General features: G+C 40.2%; 1 long non-coding RNA gene across 1 annotated transcript; it reads left to right on the plus strand.

The window, feature by feature from the left end:
- The first annotated feature begins 14,890 nt into the window (after positions 1-14,890).
- Positions 14,891-15,923, plus strand: LOC146562054 (uncharacterized). The gene is made up of 2 exons (XR_014894529.1): positions 14,891-15,091; positions 15,255-15,923. It is a non-coding gene; the product is annotated as an uncharacterized LOC146562054 (long non-coding RNA).
- Positions 15,924-16,211: the final 288 nt, after the last annotated feature.

Genomic DNA, 16,211 nt, shown 5'->3' on the forward strand with positions numbered 1-16,211 from the left:
ATCGGAACGGGCAAGAAAGGCGACTTTTAATTGACTTTGAATGTGTTGTGGTTACTGATATCAGATGGGCTGGGTTGAGAAACTGGCTTAGAATTCCTCTTGCCTTCAGCATGGCCACGCCCCTCTGACTTCTGCAATCAACAAGGCATTTTTACCCAGGGAAATGTTTATTTCGCTTTTCAGTTTGGACTGTTCTCTGTAAATTCCTGAGAAAATTTGAGAAGATCAGGAGTGTCTGAAAAACGTAAAACAGCCCATCTGTCACCAACAGCAATGCTGCCTTCAAAGTCACTTAAATCACCCTTTTTTTTTTCTGGCATGTGATTGGCTGATTAGATATTTGCATTCACAAGCAGCTGAATAGGTTAGTGCAGGGGTCAGCAACCTGCGGCTCTTTAGTCCTTTTAGTGCGGCTCTGCGTGGTTTGGGAAAATAAATTATTTTTTTAAGTAATTAGCTGAAGTGTATTTTATTTATGTTAGTTCTTTTTTAACTTGTAGTTCTAAATTGGAAGATTACTGTGATATTGAAATGAAATATAAATATAAAATTATATTCTATTAGTTTTTGAACGCTCAAAATAAGCGTCACACTTGCGGAAGCCGATATACCCGCCGAAACGCCGTGCATTTATCGAGACTTTCAACCCCAGGTAGGCTAATTATCAATCTTCGGATCCACATTATGTCAGCAGCTCCACCGTGAACTATGTTAAAAACAAACACCGCTCACGCCTCACAGATGACAGCTTACAGTCCTGCGTAAAGATGAAAGTGACTTCATACAGCCCCGATTTGCAGACGCTGTGCGCAGAGATTCAGGAGCAGAAGTCCCATTGTAAACATATCACGGCAGACCCAACGATGTTTCCATGAACACGCTTTACAGCTTCTCTTTATTGACCACTTTTCACACACGGTTGCTGTATGCATACAGCCGGTGTTAAAGCTCACAGCCCGACACATACCAACACAACAGCATAGAGAGCACAGACGTTAAGGCGCCGAGGCGTGATCGCGGGTGCCGCTCAGGTGCGTCCGCCTCCCCTGCAGCGGCGCTGCAGACCACGCCCCGCCACACACATTAACCAGGTAAAATACATATTGTCAGGGTTCCTGGGTCGGTGACCCAGTGTTTTCAGTTTTGTTCATGTTCATATATATATATATAGCATATAGTAAACAATGAATCTGTAAACGACAGCTGTTGACATTTTTTAAAAATGAATGAAAAAGCATATTTAAATAATCAACATACATGATTTAAATATAAACACACACGTGACAAGAGACAGAACGTGTAGAAGATATAATATATCTTCTACATATTACCCATTCGTATATTATACGAATGGGTAAATCTGAGAATTATAAGAATAAATATATGTACAAATATAAGAGTGTATGTTAGGGCTGTTCGATATAACGATATATATCAAATGACGATATAAAAATGTCTATCGTTTCCTATTACGCTATCGTTTGTTTCGTGATGTCGTAAAATAAACTGTTTACAGCAGTATTTTTCATCGTTTTGACGGTCACCTTAGTGGCTATATTAATTTCTTAAAGTTCTCTCTTTCTCTTATATTTAATATAACCACACTATGGGCGGGCAAGTGCCTGTTTTTACGTGTTTTCGTTAGCAACAATGACGGTAAAATCATCGCGTGGTTCCGCTGTACGCTTGTTTGTTTTCCACGTAAACCTTTCACAATAAAGCTCAAGATCCTGTTGAGACTTTTCAAAACAAACTGAATCACATGAGAGAGTATGCAGAGTTTACAGATGAGAAGCAAACAAAGAGCCGTCAGACTCAAACTATATGTATACACCTGCCCGCCTTCGTAAACAACTAAATGCTATGTTGCCCTATCATTTTTTGATTGGTCCACATGGTATATTTTTTCACCAATAGGAAAGGCTGGGGGAGTTGGGAGGGGGACTGAGTGCTTTCTAGTGTTTTTCCTTATAAAAACCGTTTCTTCCCGCAGTAAATATAAACAACGATAGTATTCAGGAAGAAAACCTGCATATATTATACTGAACATAAAGTTGTTTGCAAAACTTGTGCATAATTTTTACAAATGTACAACTTCTATTCGCATTTCAAGTTATGAAAACAATTCCTTAAACATGTTTGTGGCTTTTACAATAAAAATGACAAGTATTTTCTACTCGGATTTTGAATTTTTTTTGTCTGAATTTAGATCTATTGTGCAAATATAGTATAAATGAAAAATTAACTCAAATTTCAGATATTTGAGGTTGTGCCAAAAAAAAAAGAAGAAGATTTTTTTAAAGGTGAAATATAGAGGTAAAATCTAAAGTAGTCAAAAACGGCCAATTATACTCTGGACCCCAGAGGGTTACTAAATACATTTACATGTCTTGGTGACTGCAGCTGGAACCTTGGCAAAAAGTGTATGTGTGTGTGTGGAATGCTAGCTACCAGCATTCATAATATAATAGTTACAATAGCAACAGTAACCAGGGGGGTGGGGCTTAAATGACAGAACAAAGACAGGCTACCATGATGTCACATGCCAGGCCACTATGATGTCACATGCCAGGCCACCATGATGTCACATGCCAGGCCATAAAAATCTATAAATAGGGGTGCCTCGACACACAGTTGTAGAATTCCCTTGCAGGTGAATTTAAGCTAGCGATTGAATTGTGTTTTCAGATGAAAGCGCTTATAACCTTCTCCCAAAGTAGAGTACTCTTCCTCCACCCAAACCTAAAATGTATATTTCTAAATACAGGGAAGCAATTGTATTAGAAAATAAATATAAAAATGAACACAGGACCATGGTGCCAAGAACAGTTAAGGCGCCATCTCATCGCGAAATGTGCCCACAGAGGCCAGAAGGCGAAAAACCTGAACACACATTCAGGAAAAAACCAGAACACACAGGCATGAAGAAAGTCATGGCTCAACCTGCTTGTGTGGATACACGCAAAGGGGACAAGCAGCTCCTTGAGAAATCTGGACTTGTCCCCTTTTATTTACAGAAAAACGATTACAGAATCGTTCCAGGCTACCTGCGTAGAAGAAAGGCAGAGAAAGAAAAGGCTAAGCAGGACAATGATGCCTGGTTAACAAAACAACAGGAAACAGTTAAACCACTGGCCGAACAGGAGAAACAAAACATTCTCCAGGGCCTAAAGAGGAGGTTTAATGAGCTAAACTTTGAATATCAATCCCTCCCTTTTACTATCTCCCCTTCACAGCACAAAAAATACAATTACAAAATGTTTCTCGAAGAGGCAATGAGTCAAGTTGAAAAAGACATTGCCCTTTTTGAGGAACATAAATACATTTACGTAGGCAGGGAAGATGCATCTGACGAACAACAGTTACAGCGGACTCCACTGCCACCCATTAGACCGAAAAAGACAAAGTTGACACCCGCTCCTCAAGTCACACAACCAACGAAAAAGGAAACTTTCTCGACCGACAACCTACCACCTTTTCGTAGGATGTGTGTTCCACCTATATCCAGAAGTGGAAAGCAACCTATTCCCATGACTGAGAACCTTCACAGACAACCTATTCCCACCCAACTAGTTATAATTCCACGACCTAGTCCTGTCCCTCTGCCACCTATTTGTAAAAAAGCTGAATCTACACCCCGACCACCTGTAAGACCTCCAATGAAACGAGGTGTAACACCCATCCTTCCACCCATTTCCACCAAAAAGCTGTAGTGCTGTACCGTTAGAGTAGTTTTTTAACTACCTAACCCCCAACCGGTCTTGACAGAAGCCGCACCATCTGAGCCTGGTTCTGTCGAAGGTTTCTTCTTTTTAAGACAAAGGAGTTTTTCCTTCCCACCGTCGCCCAGTGCTTGCTCAGATGAGATCATTTGATTGTTGGGGTTTTCTTAAACATAAATTGGCCTATTGAAAAAATGTAGTGGTTCTTACTACATTTTATTTTCAATAGACCAATTTATGTTCAAAAAAAAATAATTACAGCAGAAAAGAAAGCATGGGAGACATCTGATGCATTTCATTGCTTTTTAAAAAATAATTTATAATTTATCTGGAACAAATAAAAGAAAGTAAAAATAATCTTTTGTGGATTCTTTTTCTTCAATAAGTAGTAGAATAGGCAGTTCTTTATACATAAAGCGTAGTGTTTTGTTAAAAAATAAAGTGGCACAGCAGCACTGTGTTAAAGGCCTGTGTTTTTACCATCAGCGTGACAGCACCGTGCCGCCTTTGCAGTTTTAAGGCCCAGGGAAACAAGCCTGCCAGCGCTCTGTAGCGGCTGTGACCGCTGCCGATAAGGAAAGGCTGCTCTTCATAGAGGACTCAAGCTCGGGGAAACGTTTTCTGGTCGACTCTGGCTCCCAGAAGAGCCTCTGGAACTCTTGTGTCGTCTTTACAATGGTATATTATTTAATCTCAAAAAAAACAAAATAAAAAAAAATTGGAGATTTCCCGTATCACATAACATGTGCAGGTACACTGGTACAGCACATGTGAGCGAAATTCTTATGTGTGTGCAACAGAGGTGTGCAAAATACAATAACATAAGAACAAGCAAAATATACGAATGGGTAAATCTGAGAATTATAAGAATAAATATATGTACAAATATAAGAGTGTATGTTAGGGCTGTTCGATATAACGATATATATCAAATGACGATATAAAAATGTCTATCGTTTCCTATTACGCTATCGTTTGTTTCGTGATGTCGTAAAATAAACTGTTTACAGCAGTATTTTTCATCGTTTTGACGGTCACCTTAGTGGCTATATTAATTTCTTAAAGTTCTCTCTTTCTCTTATATTTAATATAACCACACTATGGGCGGGCAAGTGCCTGTTTTTACGTGTTTTCGTTAGCAACAATGACGGTAAAACCATCGCGTGGTTCCGCTGTACGCTTGTTTGTTTTCCACGTAAACCTTTCACAATAAAGCTCAAGATCCTGTTGAGACTTTTCAAAACAAACTGAATCACATGAGAGAGTATGCAGAGTTTACAGATGAGAAGCAAACAAAGAGCCGTCAGACTCAAACTATATGTATACACCTGCCCGCCTTCGTAAACAACTAAATGCTATGTTGCCCTATCATTTTTTGATTGGTCCACATGGTATATTTTTTCACCAATAGGAAAGGCTGGGGGAGTTGGGAGGGGGACTGAGTGCTTTCTAGTGTTTTTCCTTATAAAAACCGTTTCTTCCCGCAGTAAATATAAACAACGATAGTATTCAGGAAGAAAACCTGCATATATTATACTGAACATAAAGTTGTTTGCAAAACTTGTGCATAATTTTTACAAATGTACAACTTCTATTCGCATTTCAAGTTATGAAAACAATTCCTTAAACATGTTTGTGGCTTTTACAGTAAAAATGACAAGTATTTTCTACTCGGATTTTGAATTTTTTTTGTCTGAATTTAGATCTATTGTGCAAATATAGTATAAATGAAAAATTAACTCAAATTTCAGATATTTGAGGTTGTGCCAAAAAAAAAAGAGAAGAAGATTTTTTTAAAGGTGAAATATAGAGGTAAAATCTAAAGTAGTCAAAAACGGCCAATTATACTCTGGACCCCAGAGGGTTACTAAATACATTTACATGTCTTGGTGACTGCAGCTGGAACCTTGGCAAAAAGTGTATGTGTGTGTGTGGAATGCTAGCTACCAGCATTCATAATATAATAGTTACAATAGCAACAGTAACCAGGGGGGTGGGGCTTAAATGACAGAACAAAGACAGGCTACCATGATGTCACATGCCAGGCCACCATGATGTCACAAGCCAGGCCACCATGATGTCACATGCCAGGCCATAAAAATCTATAAATAGGGGTGCCTCGACACACAGTTGTAGAATTCCCTTGCAGGTGAATTTAAGCTAGCGATTGAATTGTGTTTTCAGATGAAAGCGCTTATAACCTTCTCCCAAAGTAGAGTACTCTTCCTCCACCCAAACCTAAAATGTATATTTCTAAATACAGGGAAGCAATTGTATTAGAAAATAAATATAAAAATGAACACAGGACCATGGTGCCAAGAACAGTTAAGGCGCCATCTCATCGCGAAATGTGCCCACAGAGGCCAGAAGGCGAAAAACCTGAACACACATTCAGGAAAAAACCAGAACACACAGGCATGAAGAAAGTCATGGCTCAACCTGCTTGTGTGGATACACGCAAAGGGGACAAGCAGCTCCTTGAGAAATCTGGACTTGTCCCCTTTTATTTACAGAAAAACGATTACAGAATCGTTCCAGGCTACCTGCGTAGAAGAAAGGCAGAGAAAGAAAAGGCTAAGCAGGACAATGATGCCTGGTTAACAAAACAACAGGAAACAGTTAAACCACTGGCCGAACAGGAGAAACAAAACATTCTCCAGGGCCTAAAGAGGAGGTTTAATGAGCTAAACTTTGAATATCAATCCCTCCCTTTTACTATCTCCCCTTCACAGCACAAAAAATACAATTACAAAATGTTTCTCGAAGAGGCAATGAGTCAAGTTGAAAAAGACATTGCCCTTTTTGAGGAACATAAATACATTTACGTAGGCAGGGAAGATGCATCTGACGAACAACAGTTACAGCGGACTCCACTGCCACCCATTAGACCGAAAAAGACAAAGTTGACACCCGCTCCTCAAGTCACACAACCAACGAAAAAGGAAACTTTCTCGACCGACAACCTACCACCTTTTCGTAGGATGTGTGTTCCACCTATATCCAGAAGTGGAAAGCAACCTATTCCCATGACTGAGAACCTTCACAGACAACCTATTCCCACCCAACTAGTTATAATTCCACGACCTAGTCCTGTCCCTCTGCCACCTATTTGTAAAAAAGCTGAATCTACACCCCGACCACCTGTAAGACCTCCAATGAAACGAGGTGTAACACCCATCCTTCCACCCATTTCCACCAAAAAGCTGTAGTGCTGTACCGTTAGAGTAGTTTTTTAACTACCTAACCCCCAACCGGTCTTGACAGAAGCCGCACCATCTGAGCCTGGTTCTGTCGAAGGTTTCTTCTTTTTAAGACAAAGGAGTTTTTCCTTCCCACCGTCGCCCAGTGCTTGCTCAGATGAGATCATTTGATTGTTGGGGTTTTCTTAAACATAAATTGGCCTATTGAAAAAATGTAGTGGTTCTTACTACATTTTATTTTCAATAGACCAATTTATGTTCAAAAAAAAATAATTACAGCAGAAAAGAAAGCATGGGAGACATCTGATGCATTTCATTGCTTTTTAAAAAATAATTTATAATTTATCTGGAACAAATAAAAGAAAGTAAAAATAATCTTTTGTGGATTCTTTTTCTTCAATAAGTAGTAGAATAGGCAGTTCTTTATACATAAAGCGTAGTGTTTTGTTAAAAAATAAAGTGGCACAGCAGCACTGTGTTAAAGGCCTGTGTTTTTACCATCAGCGTGACAGCACCGTGCCGCCTTTGCAGTTTTAAGGCCCAGGGAAACAAGCCTGCCAGCGCTCTGTAGCGGCTGTGACCGCTGCCGATAAGGAAAGGCTGCTCTTCATAGAGGACTCAAGCTCGGGGAAACGTTTTCTGGTCGACTCTGGCTCCCAGAAGAGCCTCTGGAACTCTTGTGTCGTCTTTACAATGGTATATTATTTAATCTCAAAAAAAACAAAATAAAAAAAAATTGGAGATTTCCCGTATCACATAACATGTGCAGGTACACTGGTACAGCACATGTGAGCGAAATTCTTATGTGTGTGCAACAGAGGTGTGCAAAATACAATAACATAAGAACAAGCAAAATATACGAATGGGTAAATCTGAGAATTATAAGAATAAATATATGTACAAATATAAGAGTGTATGTTAGGGCTGTTCGATATAACGATATATATCAAATGACGATATAAAAATGTCTATCGTTTCCTATTACGCTATCGTTTGTTTCGTGATGTCGTAAAATAAACTGTTTACAGCAGTATTTTTCATCGTTTTGACGGTCACCTTAGTGGCTATATTAATTTCTTAAAGTTCTCTCTTTCTCTTATATTTAATATAACCACACTATGGGCGGGCAAGTGCCTGTTTTTACGTGTTTTCGTTAGCAACAATGACGGTAAAACCATCGCGTGGTTCCGCTGTACGCTTGTTTGTTTTCCACGTAAACCTTTCACAATAAAGCTCAAGATCCTGTTGAGACTTTTCAAAACAAACTGAATCACATGAGAGAGTATGCAGAGTTTACAGATGAGAAGCAAACAAAGAGCCGTCAGACTCAAACTATATGTATACACCTGCCCGCCTTCGTAAACAACTAAATGCTATGTTGCCCTATCATTTTTTGATTGGTCCACATGGTATATTTTTTCACCAATAGGAAAGGCTGGGGGAGTTGGGAGGGGGACTGAGTGCTTTCTAGTGTTTTTCCTTATAAAAACCGTTTCTTCCCGCAGTAAATATAAACAACGATAGTATTCAGGAAGAAAACCTGCATATATTATACTGAACATAAAGTTGTTTGCAAAACTTGTGCATAATTTTTACAAATGTACAACTTCTATTCGCATTTCAAGTTATGAAAACAATTCCTTAAACATGTTTGTGGCTTTTACAGTAAAAATGACAAGTATTTTCTACTCGGATTTTGAATTTTTTTTGTCTGAATTTAGATCTATTGTGCAAATATAGTATAAATGAAAAATTAACTCAAATTTCAGATATTTGAGGTTGTGCCAAAAAAAAAAGAGAAGAAGATTTTTTTAAAGGTGAAATATAGAGGTAAAATCTAAAGTAGTCAAAAACGGCCAATTATACTCTGGACCCCAGAGGGTTACTAAATACATTTACATGTCTTGGTGACTGCAGCTGGAACCTTGGCAAAAAGTGTATGTGTGTGTGTGGAATGCTAGCTACCAGCATTCATAATATAATAGTTACAATAGCAACAGTAACCAGGGGGGTGGGGCTTAAATGACAGAACAAAGACAGGCTACCATGATGTCACATGCCAGGCCACCATGATGTCACAAGCCAGGCCACCATGATGTCACATGCCAGGCCATAAAAATCTATAAATAGGGGTGCCTCGACACACAGTTGTAGAATTCCCTTGCAGGTGAATTTAAGCTAGCGATTGAATTGTGTTTTCAGATGAAAGCGCTTATAACCTTCTCCCAAAGTAGAGTACTCTTCCTCCACCCAAACCTAAAATGTATATTTCTAAATACAGGGAAGCAATTGTATTAGAAAATAAATATAAAAATGAACACAGGACCATGGTGCCAAGAACAGTTAAGGCCCCATCTCATCGCGAAATGTGCCCACAGAGGCCAGAAGGCGAAAAACCTGAACACACATTCAGGAAAAAACCAGAACACACAGGCATGAAGAAAGTCATGGCTCAACCTGCTTGTGTGGATACACGCAAAGGGGACAAGCAGCTCCTTGAGAAATCTGGACTTGTCCCCTTTTATTTACAGAAAAACGATTACAGAATCGTTCCAGGCTACCTGCGTAGAAGAAAGGCAGAGAAAGAAAAGGCTAAGCAGGACAATGATGCCTGGTTAACAAAACAACAGGAAACAGTTAAACCACTGGCCGAACAGGAGAAACAAAACATTCTCCAGGGCCTAAAGAGGAGGTTTAATGAGCTAAACTTTGAATATCAATCCCTCCCTTTTACTATCTCCCCTTCACAGCACAAAAAATACAATTACAAAATGTTTCTCGAAGAGGCAATGAGTCAAGTTGAAAAAGACATTGCCCTTTTTGAGGAACATAAATACATTTACGTAGGCAGGGAAGATGCATCTGACGAACAACAGTTACAGCGGACTCCACTGCCACCCATTAGACCGAAAAAGACAAAGTTGACACCCGCTCCTCAAGTCACACAACCAACGAAAAAGGAAACTTTCTCGACCGACAACCTACCACCTTTTCGTAGGATGTGTGTTCCACCTATATCCAGAAGTGGAAAGCAACCTATTCCCATGACTGAGAACCTTCACAGACAACCTATTCCCACCCAACTAGTTATAATTCCACGACCTAGTCCTGTCCCTCTGCCACCTATTTGTAAAAAAGCTGAATCTACACCCCGACCACCTGTAAGACCTCCAATGAAACGAGGTGTAACACCCATCCTTCCACCCATTTCCACCAAAAAGCTGTAGTGCTGTACCGTTAGAGTAGTTTTTTAACTACCTAACCCCCAACCGGTCTTGACAGAAGCCGCACCATCTGAGCCTGGTTCTGTCGAAGGTTTCTTCTTTTTAAGACAAAGGAGTTTTTCCTTCCCACCGTCGCCCAGTGCTTGCTCAGATGAGATCATTTGATTGTTGGGGTTTTCTTAAACATAAATTGGCCTATTGAAAAAATGTAGTGGTTCTTACTACATTTTATTTTCAATAGACCAATTTATGTTCAAAAAAAAAAAAATTACAGCAGAAAAGAAAGCATGGGAGACATCTGATGCATTTCATTGCTTTTTAAAAAATAATTTATAATTTATCTGGAACAAATAAAAGAAAGTAAAAATAATCTTTTGTGGATTCTTTTTCTTCAATAAGTAGTAGAATAGGCAGTTCTTTATACATAAAGCGTAGTGTTTTGTTAAAAAATAAAGTGGCACAGCGGCACTGTGTTAAAGGCCTGTGTTTTTACCATCAGCGTGACAGCACCGTGCCGCCTTTGCAGTTTTAAGGCCCAGGGAAACAAGCCTGCCAGCGCTCTGTAGCGGCTGTGACCGCTGCCGATAAGGAAAGGCTGCTCTTCATAGAGGACTCAAGCTCGGGGAAACGTTTTCTGGTCGACTCTGGCTCCCAGAAGAGCCTCTGGAACTCTTGTGTCGTCTTTACAATGGTATATTATTTAATCTCAAAAAAAAACAAAATAAAAAAAAATTGGAGATTTCCCGTATCACATAACATGTGCAGGTACACTGGTACAGCACATGTGAGCGAAATTCTTATGTGTGTGCAACAGAGGTGTGCAAAATACAATAACATAAGAACAAGCAAAATATACGAATGGGTAAATCTGAGAATTATAAGAATAAATATATGTACAAATATAAGAGTGTATGTTAGGGCTGTTCGATATAACGATATATATCAAATGACGATATAAAAATGTCTATCGTTTCCTATTACGCTATCGTTTGTTTCGTGATGTCGTAAAATAAACTGTTTACAGCAGTATTTTTCATCGTTTTGACGGTCACCTTAGTGGCTATATTAATTTCTTAAAGTTCTCTCTTTCTCTTATATTTAATATAACCACACTATGGGCGGGCAAGTGCCTGTTTTTACGTGTTTTCGTTAGCAACAATGACGGTAAAACCATCGCGTGGTTCCGCTGTACGCTTGTTTGTTTTCCACGTAAACCTTTCACAATAAAGCTCAAGATCCTGTTGAGACTTTTCAAAACAAACTGAATCACATGAGAGAGTATGCAGAGTTTACAGATGAGAAGCAAACAAAGAGCCGTCAGACTCAAACTATATGTATACACCTGCCCGCCTTCGTAAACAACTAAATGCTATGTTGCCCTATCATTTTTTGATTGGTCCACATGGTATATTTTTTCACCAATAGGAAAGGCTGGGGGAGTTGGGAGGGGGACTGAGTGCTTTCTAGTGTTTTTCCTTATAAAAACCGTTTCTTCCCGCAGTAAATATAAACAACGATAGTGTTAACTCAAAAGACACGACGTTGTACTCTCATTCACAGCGCTTTTATTCCTTCCGCCATTTTACATACGGACCACAACAACAACACTTCGCGGGCAACCGTACTCTCGCGATAAAACAGAAAATAACAAGTTAACAATCTCCCTCTTTCTTAAAAAAATAAAATAAGAGTATAAACACACCCCAGTAAACATTTGTATACACACCCCTGTAAACATTTGTATACATATATGTATATATTTATATAAACAAAAAAAACATTTCAAAAGTGCTTTGCTTTACTTAAAGCATACTATCATTGCACACAATAAACAATGGTACATTTGAATGCAAAGACAACTTTGTAGACAAAGGATTACAGTATCCAGAGTCCTTCATCTAGCGCCTTTAGAAGGGTTAAAGGTGAAACTCCCTTTTTCGTCAGACAATCAGCAAGTTGAGATTTTGAATCTGACCAACAAACCTGTCTGATTTTCTTGGCTTGTATGAGCTCTTTAATGCTGCTCATTTCTAGCCTCAGTCTCTTCTCTGTAACCTGCTTAGTAGACTTGAGTGCATCAAACAAGGAATGATTATCAGTTACACAGATCAAAGGAAGAGCGTTTAGACCAGTGTTACCAGTTGTAAGCTCAGAAAAAAGTGTTGCCAGGAAGACAGCACTGTCTATTCCATCTGACATGGCAAGAGTTTCTCCTGCCAGTGTACTTCTGACCACGCGCCTGATTTTTTTAGACTGCCAGAAGAGAGGACAAAACTTTCCTCCTTTACCCATAAGGACGATTAATGCCCCTCCTTGAGTACCGCCATCAGGAAGGTTGCCAAATGAAGCATCACTGAAAACAACCAATGCCAGATCCTCACTGTTACCCAAGTACTGAAACTTAAGAGTCACTTTCTCTGCCTTAAGTTTACGGATAACTTTGTTCACTTCATGAATAGACTGTACAGTTGCATCTTTGATATTAGATCCAAGGCTACATGTGTCAAACATAACATCAGGCCTTGTTTGTTTGGCAACCCACAAAATCTGTCCTATTTTTGACCTGAGTTGCTCACGTTCTGTTTCACTTAAGGAAGCCTCCCTCTGTACAGCCCGTGCTGCTTGTAGCTGAACCGGTTGTAGGTTGTCAATGTAAAGTTGTTGATGCACCTCTATTACATCATTAACTGTACAAATGTCCATACCAACATAAGAAAAGCTGTCATGTTCTTCACGGCCCACAAGGAAGGTAGATTTCAGTACAGGAATGATATGAGTTGCAAAGTGACTTGAACCAGCCCAAAGGAAATCATCAACGTGACATGCAAGCACTCCTGTAACCTCAGATTGTTCATTCTGCCAATAGAACACTGCAGGATCAACCTGTGATATTTTACCACCAGTTTTGAGCATAATGTCTTTGACCTTATTGTACCAATAAAGTGAAGCATCTGCAAGTCCATAAACACACTTTTTCAGTTTCCATAGAACATTGTCCTTGCCAGCTTCAGGTGGGGGACGAAGATAGATGTCTCTTGACAGTTGCATTCCCTGCAAGAAGGCAGATTTAATGTCCATTGAATTTACTCTCCACTTGTTTTGACATATCACAGCTAGCACCAGTCTGAGGGACTCAGACGCACATGTTGGAGAGTCTTTCTGTAGTTCTTTAGTATTTACCTCTTCAAACCCCCGTGCCACAAGTCGAGCCTTTGGGACAACACCATTAGTAGTTTCTTTGAGTGTACAGACCCATCTAGTAGACACACATTTTTGACCCAGGTCTTTCACTTCATCAAACACACCATTACTTTGCCAGCTCTCAATCTCCTGCTGCTTAGCAGAATCAAAGGTAATATCTCTTGTTATGAGTACATCTGCATCTCTGTTTTCAGCTTCAGTGCAAAGACCATCAACAAGTGACATGTCTACAGCTTTCTTTTCACCTTCACTACCATCATGCTCAAGATATTGCACATTGTACCAGTTTTTGTATTGCCCTTTTGCTTTTCCCGCTCTGCCTAGCACTCTGGCTGTGTGTTGAACACCGTTGTCTCTGTTGGTAAAAGCAATCAGCTGTCCTGATCTTAACTTTACATTTGCAGAGACATGATCAGTGGGTGTAGAGGGCTCATTTGCAGTTTGTGTGACAGACATGTTTTCTGTAGTGTGTGTGACAGACATGTTTTCTGTAGTGTTAGTTTCTCTGTCAATAGTGATGTCTTCTTCCTCACTAATACTCTGTTCCCCATCGGGTGTGTCAGTGTCATCATTTTCAACTGCGTCTTTGTTGTCATCATCAGTAGTACTGTGTGATATTTGTTTATCTCCAGTCCGTGAATCCACTTTAGTCAATCTTGACTGGTGTACTCTTACAAGAGTCCCCCCATGTCTTACAAATACAACAGTTCCATCCTGCCCAATAACTACACCTGGACCCTTCCACTCTGTACAGTCGACTCGTTTGTAGTATACTTTATCTCCTGCCTCATATTTGTCATCTGTAGGCCTAAGTTGTTTGCGTAGTGCTCTCCTGATCCTTTCTGAACACTCTGCCTCAGTAAATGCTTTTCTGGAAGCATGTAATGCTGAGATATGTTCAGCTACTCTTGCACTTACAGTTGTGCCCTCTAAGGCAGGTGGCTTATCCATCAACACAGAAGGAAGGTTGGGGTTTTGGCCAAACACAAGTTGATGTGGACTATAACCATGTACATTAAGCATACTGTTTTTGGCCATAAGGGCCCAGTCTAGCGCAGTGTGCCAGTCACATCCTCATTCCTTTTTTACCTTCAGGAGGATTTCTGTAAGTGTCATGTTATGTCTCTCCAGTAGTCCGTTGCTCCAGGGACTATACCCCGCCGTTGTTTTTACCTCAATGTTGAAGTTTTCAGCCATGTCCCGAATGTCCAACCCGTTCTCACTCCCAAAGCGTAACATTTTACGCTAGGTGACAAATCGTCACCATATTACGTTTTCGGCTACCCACCACGTTCCTAAATGATGACCTCGGAAAAAAGAGGAAATATGAGAACCGTCTGGACTGAATCTACACATGTTCGCTCTTTTTATTCAAATCGCTTAGAAACACACTATTTAACTTCATTAAAGTCCTAGATAAGGTCAGGAATAAGGTTATGGTCAGGGCTAGGGATAAGGTTAGGTTTAGGGCTGGAATACAGGGCTGGAACATCTATTACCGCAGAAGCGTCATTGCACTGGATCCCAGCCATAACCCGCCGCGTACCATAAGAACGCCGAAGGTCTCCTTTCGCGTTCCTCAGGAACGCCGCGGGACGTGACAAAACGTCGACATGTTACGCCTCGGGAGTGAGAACGCTCTGACATGTCAGTTATGAGGAGTGAAGGAAAAAATACAAGATTGATGATACAGGATCTGGATCAGATGGAGAAACAGGCGGAGGAGGCAGGAAGCCAGCAAGAGGTAGGAAGGCATCAAAATGAATAGCACAAACATGTCTGCCTGTTAAATATAGAACATCAGCCACCATGTTTTAACTCAACTCTAAAGGTAAATACTTCAAGTCCCTCTTCCAGCCTTGCGAGCTATAACCTCCAACCTCTTTGTTGTGTCATGCCTCTCCCAGGTCGTGGCCGTGGCCGACGAGGTCCAAACGTACAGAGCTCCGGTGACCACAAAGCACGCTCGGAGCTGAAAACAAAGGATCAGATCATGAAGCAGCGCAAGAAAAAGCAGAAGCACCAGTTCCTGCAGGGCGGGGGGATGAGGAAGCTCCACTCCAAGAACAAAAAGTGGCTCGGATAAGTTAAAAAGTCAGGTTTTGGAAGGGGTGGCCATAAGAAAGGCAAGCTGAGGAAGAAACTGGGAGGAGGACAGAGGGTTGATGGTGTGGAGGACATCACGAGGAACTGGGTGATAAGCGTCAGAATCATCTGAGAACATCACCAAAGATTTTCCTGGCGCTTTGTGTGACTGTAGATTAAGGAGAAAATCATTTGTGAATCTTTACACTGCAGAAATGCACGTCACTTCTTCCTTGATGGCCTGCTGAACTCTGCGTTTGCCACAGAGTTATGTTTAATTATGATCCACTAACCTGGATTTACTACTTGTAAGCATGTTGGCAGTCTAATAAAAGTGTTTTGGAGTACTGAAATATGTCTTATCAAAATGGTAAAATACAGATATTAAATATTGTGTGCTTAATTTGCAGTTAGTTTCAAAAATCGTCTCGCCCATCTTTTCTTAAAATAAGAGGTGCTCTATAAAAATGACATTAAATTCTGTAAACGTGCTCTATTTGCAATTATTTATCATTACTGTTGTCCAAGTGGTCTCATTTCAAAGTTGAAAGCGAGCATCGGAACGGGCAAGAAAGGCGACTTTTAATTGACTTTGAATGTGTTGTGGTTACTGATATCAGATGGGCTGGGTTGAGAAACTGGCTTAGAATTCCTCTTGCCTTCAGCATGGCCACGCCCCTCTGACTTCTGCAATCAACAAGGCATTTTTACCCAGGGAAATGTTTATTTCGCTTTTCAGTTTGGACTGTTCTCTGTAAATTCCTGAGAAAATTTGAGAA

The sequence above is a fragment of the Mchenga conophoros genome, linkage group LG12 (genome assembly GCF_057382185.1).
Source record: "Mchenga conophoros isolate Kocher_MC1m ecotype Shallow Benthic linkage group LG12, M_conophoros_male_GT1.1, whole genome shotgun sequence".
NCBI lineage: Eukaryota > Metazoa > Chordata > Actinopteri > Cichliformes > Cichlidae > Mchenga > Mchenga conophoros.